This window comes from Poecilia reticulata, chromosome 7 (assembly GCF_904066995.2).
Source record: "Poecilia reticulata chromosome 7, P_reticulata-male-v2, whole genome shotgun sequence".
NCBI classification, from domain to species: domain Eukaryota; kingdom Metazoa; phylum Chordata; class Actinopteri; order Cyprinodontiformes; family Poeciliidae; genus Poecilia; species Poecilia reticulata.
Window position 1 is genome coordinate 27852349 of NC_088836.1, and position 13146 is coordinate 27865494.

Here is a 13146-nt window from a genome sequence, read left to right on the forward strand (position 1 = left end):
CGAGCCGCAGCGTGGCTCACTGAGCTCCATCATCTGTGTGTGTGGTCTGAGAAAATGTTAATACGAGGAAGAAACTGCCACAGAGAAATTCCTCGGTTTGGCTTAGTTCATACTGACCAAGCATGGGAATGCTCTTGAATTGGATTTTTCTTCAGTTAATACTGTGCTCTCTGTTCATGTTTTAATGTCCCCCGGCCCTCATATTTCCTCTCTTTAGAAGGCGTACTGGATGTCATCATTTAACTGGGGTCTAACATGTTGGTCACAAAGATTATAGCAATTCCATAATCAAGAGCTTAGTCAAAAAAAGAAACAAAACATTAAAGGAAGAAACAAGACAACCAAAAGTCGTGGACAAGTGAGTAATGTTGCTATGTTTACAATAACCAACTTAGGGTATTAGTGTAAAATATATTTGTCAAAAAAAATTGCGATATCAAAGTATGATTGCAAAGCAAATATAAGTTCACTGAGTGAAGATGTACATGGTAATTTATGAAGTGAGGAGAAAGAGCAGAAGGGTTAAGACTCAGCAAACTGGCAACCTAGTGTTCCCAAACTACCTGTGATTAATCACAGTGGCAGATGACCACTCATGACAATGGCCGTAATTTGAAATCCTAAAAGTAAGGACACTTGTGTCCAGCCATCATTAACTTTAACAAAAGATTGTTTGATGCTAAAAAAGCTCAATTTAAGCTAATGCTACAACACATGTGGTGAATTAGTGCTACCTTCTTTCCTCCTCCCCCAACCAAAAACCAGAATTCCAGTTGTTTCATAGTCTTCGGGCAACGGGTGTTTCCAACAGATATTGTATTTCACAATTGATGAGAAGTTGGTCCTATGTTCCTCTATTTCTGCCATGAAGCCATATTGATGATCTTTGTAGCAAAAGTACTCACTCCATCCATTTTTGGAATTGTTACAATCGATCGCACGTTCATTTGACAGATTTCAGTTAAAAAGTGTTTTTGTTTCAAGCAAACAGTCTGTCCCGTGATTACTGTGAAAAATGATCCCACTGTGCTATTGCAATTCATCACCCGTAAATGATAGTGGCCACATTGTAAAGGCTGATTGTGATTTATTTAAGTCGCATTTTTTAGGTTTTGCCTTGCTCTGTTCCATGTAGTCCCAGCTGACCTCACTTGCTGGGGGAAAAAGCTTCACAAAAAAGCTGATGCTAATTTTACCATCTCACTAACAGAGATTTGTCTTTGATCAAACATAATTCCCAGAAAACCAGTGTTGCATTAATCTTAAGAAGAGGCTGTGCTTGTGAAAGTGATTTGGTGGCTAAACCCAGGCGGGGTACTTCACTAGAGAGCAGTTTCTCTAAAGCGCTTTATGCTAGTACTTCTCTTGCCCAACATTTTACATACAGTCAAATCAATGCAGGAATTACAGTCCATTTCTTGCTAGGCATGGATTTAGATAATTCCCATCCCCTATAAAAAATCACACTCCTCTCTTTCTGAAGACCTACTTATGCACATCCAAGTGTCTGCGATTACATCAATTCCTTACTCTCCAGAAACATCGAGCCTTTTTGCTTTAGCGGCTATATCAAGATGTAGCATAGGAGGACTACTAACAAAGTCATATGAGGCTCAGCAGCCACATATAAAATATGTTCTCCAGCATGTGTCTGCAGATTATGAATGGCCCGGCTGTCTCGGTGTTAAATCTATCACAGAGCAGGGGGACTGAATCAGAAATCTCTGGCCTGTGAAAATGAGTGTGAACCACTTATTCCCAGGTTCACTGTAGCGGACTGGCTGGAGTTGCTCTTCATACTGCTCTAACTCTCATGGAACCTGTGAAGTATAGGAATCGCGCATATGTTCTTTGCCACAATCTCCTAAGTTATTCACCTCAGTCTCATTTCAGGCTGCAGGAGTTTCCCTGATTCACCAAAAATGTGTCAGATCATCAGCTCTGAGTCACTGAGAGAAGACAAAAGAGGAATGTGTAAGGAAGAAATACAATTCCTAGGATAGGACTAGATTGTGGGGTGCAACGTCTTCCAGTGTTTCTTGACTGCTCAGGTCTTACAAGGCCTTTTTTTCACCCTTGTGCCCTTGTGGCTCCGAACATAATGAGAATTGGACCTCTTTTCCTTTCCTTCTGATCCTTGGTTCTTTGTGCTTTATCACAGAGGTGCTCTGATAAATGGATGCACCCATCCCTGGTGTACAATACAGTACAATACAATACACAACCTTCACAGAAACACTGAATGAAATTACAAATTGCTTGGTTCTCTGCCAAAATGCTGTTTTCATCAAAGACCTTGTAGGTCACCATGACATTCCTTCCTTCCTTCCTTCCTGCTCCCTTCTTCCTATCATCCCAACACAAGAAAGTGAGGACAATTATGCTAAGTGCAATATGTTTGCTTCTAGACTCTTTTCCACACCATGACTCTCTGCATTTGTATGATCAAATTAGATTTTTTTTTTTTTTTGTATAGAGAGTAAGAAAAAGTGTTGGACCTTTCTATAAGCCAGCTGAACAGTGGTGTGCAGCAGTAGGCGAATGAGTGACACTATCCTAATTTCTACAGCTAATTTTCTGGAATCATATTAACAAGACTTAGCAGTATGTGTGGTGACTTTTTAAAACATTTGTTTTAAAATATTTCACGGATAATTCTACAATCCTCAATATATGTGTATCATGTGCTCAAAGTAGAGTACAGTTCTTTAATAAATAGCAGCCAAATATCCTGTCAGAGGAAATAATAGTCTCTTCTAAAAATATTTGAAAGCATTGTTAGAAAAAAGCTCACTATGGCGATTCGCCTGCTCTAAGCACAGGGGCTCAAAGGAAACCAGCCAATGCTTTAGTTTCCACCGTGTCCCAGCCAGCACTGCATCCTGTACGGAGGTTCACACGGAACAGCCTGGAGGGCATGCATGTGTGCTTCAGCTCGGATCCAGCAAGGCCCTCTGTCACTCAGCCAGCCTGCTCTCTGAGCTTTGTGCCATCCTATTCACTTGTGTCCTGGCATAGCCCTGCAGCAGCTGTTGCACTCCAGAGGACCGTCAGGTGCATTTTTATGCACGCTCCGAGTGACAGCACCGAGTTAGAAAAAGTACAGCGGCGAGCTCTATTATTTATACACATTGTAAGTCCGAGCTAGGTTTGCATTTAAATGTGTTGTAGGTTTATTCCTTAGTCGAGTTTTGAATCAACAGCTTTTCAACTGTTTCAATTGTTGAAATAATTTCACAGAAATCTTTCTTAACCACCCTGACAGTTTATGTGCTCCTGGGATCTTGCTCCTCTTCACTCTGCTGATTGTGAACAGGTGGCCATAATATTACATATGTCTCATTTCAGTGGTCAAGAAGCCACCTTTTAAGTGTTGCTGTTGCGACCGTGGCGGGTTTCGCTCCTTCCTCGTGCTTGTGGTCTTCTGTGAGTCTTTGCCGTAACCAGCACATTCTGCTTGCTAGGCATGCATCCTTCTGAGTGAGTAAGCACCCAATTTCCTCACCACATGCTGTTATTGCCTCTCATCCAAAGGGAGATTGGGCTAAGTAACTAGCTGCAGACTTGATTTTGTGGTGCTTTATCACATTTGATGAAATTAGAAGGGCCTCTATTAGGCAGGAGGTAGAGAGAGCAGCAGACGGAGGGAGCGAACAGGAGAGAGGCTGAGCCCTTTGCTGCGGTGTGATAATGCATCTGTTATATGTGCCTCAGCGGAGACGTCCTGAAAATAGACTTTAATGGTCCTCAGACGCTTGTGTGTGTTTTAGAGTCAAGCTGCATTATGTTCAGGGTTATAGCAGGTCCTGAACACCATGAGGGAAGATTTCTTCCTCCTGTTAAAGTTTACAAAACAATTCCCAAAATATATTTTATGTTTTCCAACATTCTCATTTAATAACAAATGCATGGAGTGTTCAGTTTGTATTGTTAATTAATCCACTGATGCTGATTTCCAGCTCTTTATTGAGGTCAGATCTACTGTTTTCAATTTTATCGATTTTAGATTTTTTTTTTTAATCTAGCTGGGGAAAAAAAAAAGAATTTCAAGATTATAAATATTCATACATCAAAGCGTACAAATTTGTATGATTTTATTTTTTATGAAACTTTTAAAAAAAGTGTGTCACAGCATACCTCAGTTGAAGATAAAATGTTGACCAAAAAGTTGTGGAAATTCTTAGTTCTGACACATTTAATGAATAGGAAAAAAATTCAAGCGAGGTGAATTAAAGCTCTGGGAAATGGATGTGGAGCTTCAGTTTTGACCTTTGGTCATGTAAACAGAGTCATGCTCCATGATGCTAGTTCTTTCTTGATGTTTTCGCTGTTGACTCAGATTCTGTCTAGGCTTAATCAGACTTGCATGTTTAGGCGGCTTGACCAGTAATCGAATATGGTGAGAAAACAGCGAAACGGTCAGTTTGGGGACACGAAATGATGTTTGTACATTTGAAGAAGGTGAACAGGTCATGGAGCGTATACAGATTAGTTCCCTGCCAATCTTTCCAATTCAATTAATTAGAGCCATGTGTTTTAGATAATGTCGTCAAATGTGTAGCAAAGGAGCAACAGGTCACGCTGAACACAACTCCCAACTTGTACCACAGCTTTGAAGGAAGGAAGAAAACGACAAGTGATGGCTGAAATTTCAGACTTCAAGTGTGGTCTTAAGAATTAAAAGTATTTGTCTTGCAATGAAAGCATAGCAATATGTTTACCTGAACAGAGATTTCAATATAAAAAAAATTGTTCTTCTGTGTAACTGTGAAGAATTATCACTGACATGACCAGAACACCAGCTTCTTCCCACTTTCTGAGGTCTGTGCTGTACAAATGGGCATGTTTTCCACGGTTAGCCACAGTAAGAAGTTAATTCATGTTTGTGACCTTAATGTGAACAAAAAAAAAAAAATCAAAATCGTAAAAAAGATGCATACAGAATTCATATAAACTTTTTAATCACAGCTTCTGTCAGATTCCCTTGGGTACTCATGTCTGTGAGTTGCTACAAAAAGGCTGATCTTAAACAAAAACTCAACAAAAACAAGAAGTGCGAACGCAGCAGAAAATCTGTTAGTTTGGGAGCCTTAACTCCAGCTGCATGAATTCCAGTCATTCCTATTACAACTGAACTCTCGGCTCACAACACTCTTTTATGTGATGTTTGCATTGCAAGATGCACAAATAGCATTGGCCTCGGGAAGTTTTGTAGAATATTATCAAGATTCAAACCATGGAGTTAAATTAATATTCCACAGTCCTGTTAATTGCATTGACAGCTAATTGATTTCATTTGCAGCAAAGCAGTCTTTCTGTTACATCACAGGCCCAGTTGTCTTTATTCCAACAGATCCCAGTCTCACCTCATGAATATTGTTTTATGTAATGCTCAAAAATAACCTCTGTTTCCCCTGTTGTATCTATAATATGAGTTTCTTAAGATATGTATGCATACCAGGGGAATCTTTTAATCGAGTTTTTAATGGTGGAGATGACTTGAAGTGCGTGCGTCCTGCTGGGTTTCCAGTGCCTGGCTCTCCGTCAATCCAGAATGGCCTCATCCCTTCAGCCAGCGTGTGATTACAGAGCTGCAGGCTATATCATACAGTCCTTAGATGAACAGTAGCTGGAAAAATTGAAGGGATTACTTTGACTGACAGGATTTCCCAAGAGGTTTTCATCCCCCCAGAAAGTCTTATATAACCATTTTGGATTTTGTCTGGCGTCTGCTAAGTAAAATGACAGGTCTCTGTGTTTAATGAGTGGCTGTAGCGTACACTTAGGCCAGGGGAACAGTCCTATCTAGATTTTTGTTAACTTTTTTTTTTTTTTTTTTAAATCCACACCTCTGTAACCCTTTTTCCTCTCACTCTGAAACTGACCCGGCTCTCACTGCCAGTCAGGCGGTGTGAATTTGCACCGGATAATAACGGATGTACCACACCGAGTTCTTGAGTTGTGGCTGCCACTGTGGCTGTATCAGCTTGTTACCCAGCTGGAATACTGACTGCATCACTTTTGCCTTCCTGCCTCCCTCCCTTCCTTCCACTCCTTTTTTGCTATTTATATAACCATTTTCTCTTTACTGCTCGTATATCTTACTTTCTGTCATCTTGCCAAATTTTACAAGCTGGCACAAACTGTTTTTTTTTTTAAATTATTTTAATATTATTTTCTTATCTGATTTAGATTTCCCCTCTTTGCTTCGCATCCCCCCTTCATCATTTCCTGATCCCTAAATCCCTCCAGCAGTAAGTCGCCTTGACCACAGTTCCGGGCTTAAGCACTATGATCTTGATGAGACAAATGATTAAGAGAGTTGCTAGGGAGTGAATGAATGCATGTTGATATGTACTTACTAAAACGGAAGCCATTTTTAATGTTATCTTTATTAGAACACTTAAATGCAAAGCAGATCCCTTCGGTGGCGCTTATGCGAAGATGTTGCATGATTATTTTGCTGGGGACAAATTCTATTGCTGCTTAATTGTGATTGGGCAGAGGCCAAACCAGCAGAAAAGTCAAGTCCAGGGTTTGTTTACCAGCCTGCAGCTCAGGGCAAATAGTTCCTCTGCAGTGGTAAGCTGCTGATAAGAAAGCATTCATATAAACAAAACTCGTGCACCAACAGAAATGCCTACAATATCGCCGCTGGTGCTTGCAAGGACACACGAGCTCACAGGTCATCCTGAGGCTGGATCTTGTTGGATTAATGTCATCTCTGTGTTCTTGAGTTGGTGTCTCCCACAATCCAGGCACATTAAATAAATTACAGTATGATGAAGTTCGTAAATGAGAATGATTCCTTAGAGATTGATTATATATTCAAAGCATTTCTTTCTATAATTTTGTTGACTAATAACTCAAAATTAACTCTCATGGAGAAACAGAATATGGCATAAGACTAAAGAGAGGATTTTGAATACAGAAATGTTCAGTCCTAGGGAACACAGTTGACTTGTTCAGCAGATAGCTGCTAACATACGCCCACTTGGAGGGCAAACCAGAAAACGGTCATGCAGAGGAATCTGGCTGTTCTGATTGCTGTAACCAAGCTTATTAACGGCAAGTTGATATGAGGGAAAACTTATACAAGCAAGAGGAATAACCACAGTCTTCAGTGGGTTGTTGAGCAATGCCTGTTTGAGTTTAGTGAAAGTTTAACAAGAGGTTTTACTGCTGCTGTAGTCAGAGCCACCATACACAGACGTGTCCCGAACATGGGCTGCATCTGGTGAAGCCACTCCAGCAGCAGAGACATCTTACCTCTGACGAGGGGAAAAGGATCAGATTAGATTTTGTTTTCAATTAACAGCAGGACTTTGCACCTCCACACTCAATCAAAAACACCAATACCTGATCTATTGATCAGTGTATCTTTGTGCTTGGGAATCAGTGGAGTACTGTCATAAAGACGAGGAACTCATCTGACCTAACTGTGCAGATGAGCTAGAGGCAGACATAAAAGCAAGCTAGTCTTCTTTAAAACCTCAGCAGTACCGTTATCTAAACGCCACAATGACACGGCAATTAATGCAAAAGGAGCCCCCACCAAGTACTGCATGCATATACTGTCTTGTGCAATTCTCTGGGAATTTATGGTTTTCCATTAATCAGTTAACAAAAGTAAAACTTTGAAAAGAATCACTCACTCTAACTTTAGATTTTAAATGCTCTTTAGATATATTTGTCAAGTACGCTGGCGTATGTTGGTAATGATCTAAAGTTTATCCTATATAATTGCTGTACAGCCTGTCAAACTGACTAATCTATTTATTTCCATTAGTTGCCGATTCAGACCAATGCCCTCTGGCTGTTTTTTATTATTATTTTTTGCACCTGTTATCTGCTGTGCCAGCCAAGTCCATTTCATTTCTCTGACTCAGTAACCCTTAAATGTGTTTGAGTTTAGAAACTGGCAGAAAGAAGTCAATTCAAATGTAGAAAATGCACAACTGCATTTTTTTAAATTGTTGCAGTTATAAATATTAGCTTGGCTAAACTTCCTGAAGTGTAACATTTAATTTGGAGTCCCAGTTGATTCAGTTTTAGTTGCATGCTTCATTTCAACAGAGCCCGCTAAATACTTTATGGGACAAAATTACTCCCATTTTGCCGGAGCTTACAATATTGTGTGCTGCGGCTGTGTTTGTCCTTATCGTTAATATTTTACGTAGGGAGCTGCCACTCACCAGTGCAGTCTCACTCCTGAATGGCTAATGGCTGCTTTCAGTTTACAGTGCTAACATCAGCACATTCACGTTGAATCTTTAAGCATTGCGGCATAACAAAACCTTCTGGCTTTCCCAATTGTGACGACATCAGAACTTGCCTTCAGTTTTCATGAAGGAAGTTCTCAATCGTAGAAAAATGTGAAAATAATAAAACCTGTATTTGTGAAAACACGCAAAGAAAAATTTTCTGGAAAATATTGAATATTCTGTTACACCCCAATCTAGTTTACTACTAGTAGTTTACTACTACTAGTAAACTAGTAGTAAACTACTAGTTTACTACTAGTAAACTAGTAGTAAAGTAGTTTACTACTAGTTTACTACTAGTAGTAAACTAGTAGTAAAGTAGTTTACTACTAGTTTACTACTAGTAGTAAACTAGTAGTTTACTAGTAGTTTACTACTAGTAGTAAACTACTAGTAGTTTACTGGTATTGGTTTTTCAGCATTAGGTACACCTCTGCTAATTCCGCTTAAGTTCTTTTCCTGGCCAAAGATATCGTACCACTGTATTGACTTTCAAAGTGACAACAGCATGCTTTCAGGCTCGTCATGGCCCTGCAATTTGATATTATGTGTATAGTGTCAATCAAAAAGCCTGATCCAGTCTGAGCTGAGGTTGGATATCTGATCCTGTGGTCTCTCCGCTGACATCCTTCTTTTGTTGTTTATTTTCTCCGCCCGTCGAGAATTCCCTCTCCTCTCACCAGAGCCCTTTACAATTTAGATTTATGGAAATGCCTCCTAATAGAAATCTGCTCTCCCTGGATGACAGACGGCAATGATGAGGTAAAACCCACCAGTATAGCTGTGGTGGGAGTGCCTGGTAGGATTATTCCTTAGGCATGAGCCTCCAAACAGGCAAAACACACAGCGGTTTTTAGTAAAAGTAAGGCTGGAGGGGGGTGGGGGGGATGGGAACAATTCATGTAAGTGCACCTGTCTTTAGGTGAGCCTTCGATTGGTGGCATGGATTACACCCTGGTTCAGGTCATGTAAGAGTATATGAGCATTGTGTTTGTAAGTAATTCCAGCTGTGTGAGGACAAACAAAAATCACCAGAATGACAATGACGCTGTGTTCTTTCTCGGCGGCTGCTGTAGATTTTAGATGTAGTATAACAGCATGTGTTTTCTCAAGCAAAGTTCAAAGTGTGTGAAGCAAGAAGGGGGCAGAGGAGAAGCTGAGTTGAAAGGAAATATTAGATGCATGTACACTTGTTTGCATTCAGGGATACTGCCTGTCCTAGGATCTTGTGTCTTTGTAGTGGAATATTTATGTGTAGTTGTGTGTTCTTTTCTTCTAAAAAAAAAAAGTAAAGGCAGTCTGGAACACTGAGGCTGCTTTCACTTGGTGCAATTCAGTGGAAAACAATTAAAGGCCTGGCTGCAGGCCTCTCAACTCAGACCGTCATGAGCAAGTGTGCTGATATGGGTCACTAACAAAGATAGTCGTATTAGGCACTGAATGCTAGTGCTCTCTGAGAGTGCCCTCAAAACATATGCTTAATTGTGACTAAGTGTGCATTAATGCATCACGCGTCAGTAGCTTACAGCAGTTAGCCACAGCTCAGAGGTTCGCGCATGTGAAAAGTGCTAAGAGATGAAAACTGAACCGTTTCAGAAAAGGTCAAGATAAAAATGTAGAGTGGTGAAGTTATCAGTTCTGCCTATAAAACCACATCATGTCCCTCAAACCTTTTCACAGTGTGTCATATGTGTCGTCTTCAAGAAATTTATGTAATGGACCACCAAAAAAGTACGGTAGCTTTCACTTCTAAAGCAGAAAAAATAACCTTGAAGTCTGTTTTGCTTTCAACTCCTAAAATTCAGTACAACTAGTTAGATAATGCATGTCATTTGTATAAACAAATCTGATGTAAAGGCCTCAGATTTGGTAAACACGCCAGTAAAATAGACTATTAATCAAACAAATGCTAACCAATTACTACGAGATTAACACCACATGCTATTCTTATCACACCATTACTGTGGCAAATCATGATGGTGAAAAACATCATGATATTGGAATATTTTCTTTCTATCAGTAAGGACAGAGAAGCTGTTCAGAACAATCCCTAAGCATACAACCAGGGCTACAACCGCTTAAATCGAAGCATATTCATGTTTTTTCCAAAGTTCAGGCATATTCAATTCAGAATTTAAAGCAAGACTTTTAAAAAATATTGTCGTGTCTTTAGTGTGTTGGTCTGTCGCATTCCAACCCAATAAATAGATTGAGTTTGTGGCAGCAGTGTCCTTAAGCTCTGACAAGACATTTGTGTTGCTAGTAGCCATTCACTGTCATCTCCTCTATTTTTTTGGGCAAGTGTGATTGTCTTTAATTGGTGCAGAGACGCATGTTTGATATGTACAACAGTGCATGGAACTAGAGTGAAATGATTGGTTGTGATTTTAGGGGTTTCATTTTCCTGGCAGTGTTCTGGAACGTTGAACTGATTCAGAATATAGTTGTTTCTTTTTTTCAGATTCTGGCAGTGTGAGACACTGAAGTAGAGAAAAATCATTTCCTATTGAGTCCAAAATAATCCTTAAATATAACTCGGCCCCAACTCAAGATGTCAGGAAGTCGGCTCAGAGTTTCTGTACTCAATAGAAGCAAAGAAAGAAACCTAATGGACTAGCCGCCGCTGCTGCTTCTTTATGGGGCTCCTATAGAAAATCTCCCTTTAGGGAAGATTAAACTTGATATTTTTACGATTCAAATTACTACCTCCTATGAAAATCTTACCAGGCAAAGTGTTGCATATTATTTAGACCATTTTTTCTGACCGTGTTGTTTGTTGATTTATTTCTCCCAAACTGTGTTTGATTTGCCGCATATCCCTTTTACTTAAGCTCTCAGATTTCACGCTTTACATTAATCATTCTGGGAATAACGCATTAATCCAAGGCATGAAATTATCGTCTCCCATTTCCTTTTCTTTTGCAGCAACAATGGATTTAGCTCTGTAAACGGATTTGGTTCATGTGCTTTATCTTTTGCAGTGCAATTGCTGTAAATATGAATTTAAGAGATCAAGCAAATTTCGCTACATTGTTAAGAAGCTTAGTACATGAGGACGAAAAAAGAAAAAAAGGAAAAAGGAAAGGCACATAAACCTAGGACCTGCTGTTAACTCCAGGCTCCAGAGGCCAAAGCTTCCCTTCTGGTGTCAGCTTGCTGGCTTCTCAGTTGTCCTCGGGCTGTTGTGTCCACAATCTTCAGTGGTGGTTTGTCAAACCTATCATTTTGTGTCTTATAATTTTCTCCTTCCTCGTCTAAGGCTTCTGCTGCCTCTTAGCATCTTTTGGCTTACCACAATGTAGCTCCTGTGATGGCATCATTCCCGATGGCAGTGGAAATCAACCACATTTCATCAATGGCCCCACAATCAGTCACGACAGTGACAGAGCACAGGCAGCCCCTGGGATCAGCCTGTTTTACAAGGACTCGAAAACTGGCTAGCCAAGTGTGCCAACGCTGTGTTTTGTGTTCCTGACTGCTCATTATGAATAGGAAGTTTAGCAAAAGCTGTCTTTTCTCCAAGCCATGATCACAGCTTCCATGTGTGCTGGAATCTAAGACTCTTTTCACTCCTTTCTTCTTTTCTTGCCATGTCAGCAACGTGTATGCAAAAATAATTTGCAGAATATATAGTTACTGATTTTTGGATGCTTTTGTATGACTTTTTATTTGGTACCTCACAAATACACTGTTGGGAATGTGGCCCTTGCCATAAAAAATGTTTTGCTTTTCAATTTTGCTTGTATTTATGGTCCAAGCAAGTACAAGTCATATTTGGTAGTCATATTTGATTTTATGTACAAAATTGTGAAAGACATAATTGCATGAGACAAGAAAATTAGATCAGGCCAGCTAAACACATGATCAAAAGATGCCAAAAAAATGAAGTTATGTTTGTAACAAAGATCACAATTGCAATCCTAAATAAAACTATTGATTGCAAAGACTGCAGTTCAGATGCGAGTTCATAAGGTGAAGGTTATTGGGTTGAATTGTCTAGTAAGGAATGTGAAGAATATCTGAGAGATATCAGTATCTAGACCTAAAAATCCAGCATTCTAACCAGAGAAAGTTCTCTGTGGCAAACCTTGTCTGTTGTAGTTTGCCAAAAATGTGAATAATTTATTATGACTAAAACTGTAATTTAAATAAACTGAAATGTGAGGTTGACCTTGTTATTTCCTCTTTTCTGACCTGCATCTGACCTCTGTGAACCAGGATATGTCCTCCTTGTTTTTCAAGCAACTTTCTAACTAGAATACTTTACACCAGTGAGTTTTATTGAGGTTACATAAAAAGTGAATGGAAGCAGCTGGAAGTCTTACATTACAAACCATAATCAGGGCATGTTTTATTTGTGAAGGCTTACAGTTATGTTGTTGTCCAAACAGCATTTGAGGACACTGCCTGTCAAATTGTTAGTCAGTTTATATTAGTTTTTTCACAACAACATATATTTTTTGCCCCTCATTTAGTGAATAAAAACAGAACATGAGCTTCTCCTGCAGGCTTTTTTTATTGTGGGTTATTTAGAGGATGAATGTTTTGAGACACCACTTATTGATTTTATTTAGTAATATTAGTTGTAGATGTCAGCAAACATTTTCCCTGACAGAGTTCACATAAAAACAGTAAATCAGTTTTTTCAGCTAGACTCTATGCTCACAAAAACCCATGGTTACCTCGGTGGTTTGTTTGCTGATTCCATATGTTGTTGTGGTATAAAGTTTGTTCTATTTTCTTAGCCATGGATTATTCCTTCACTTGATGCAAAATGCCTGTTCAACCACAGTCAACTACATAGACTGTGGTTGAGGATGGTAGGAGAGCTTTTCTGTGTTGCCATTAAGCAGCCACACATCCATTCAGTGTTTTTCCATTA

The 13146-nt window shown here is 39.5% G+C and overlaps 1 protein-coding gene across 7 annotated transcripts in view; it reads left to right on the top strand.

The window, feature by feature from the left end:
* plxna2 (plexin A2) overlaps positions 1-13146 on the top strand; it is a 217896-nt gene that overhangs the window by 15977 nt on the left and 188773 nt on the right. The window contains exon 1 of one of the 7 annotated variants that reach the window (XM_081609240.1): positions 2843-3480. The exons of the other annotated variants lie outside the window; for them this stretch is intronic. The gene's annotated coding sequence lies outside the window, so the exon portion shown is untranslated. Of the gene's footprint in view, positions 1-2842; positions 3481-13146 lie in introns of those variants that run through there. 7 annotated transcript variants of the gene reach the window in all.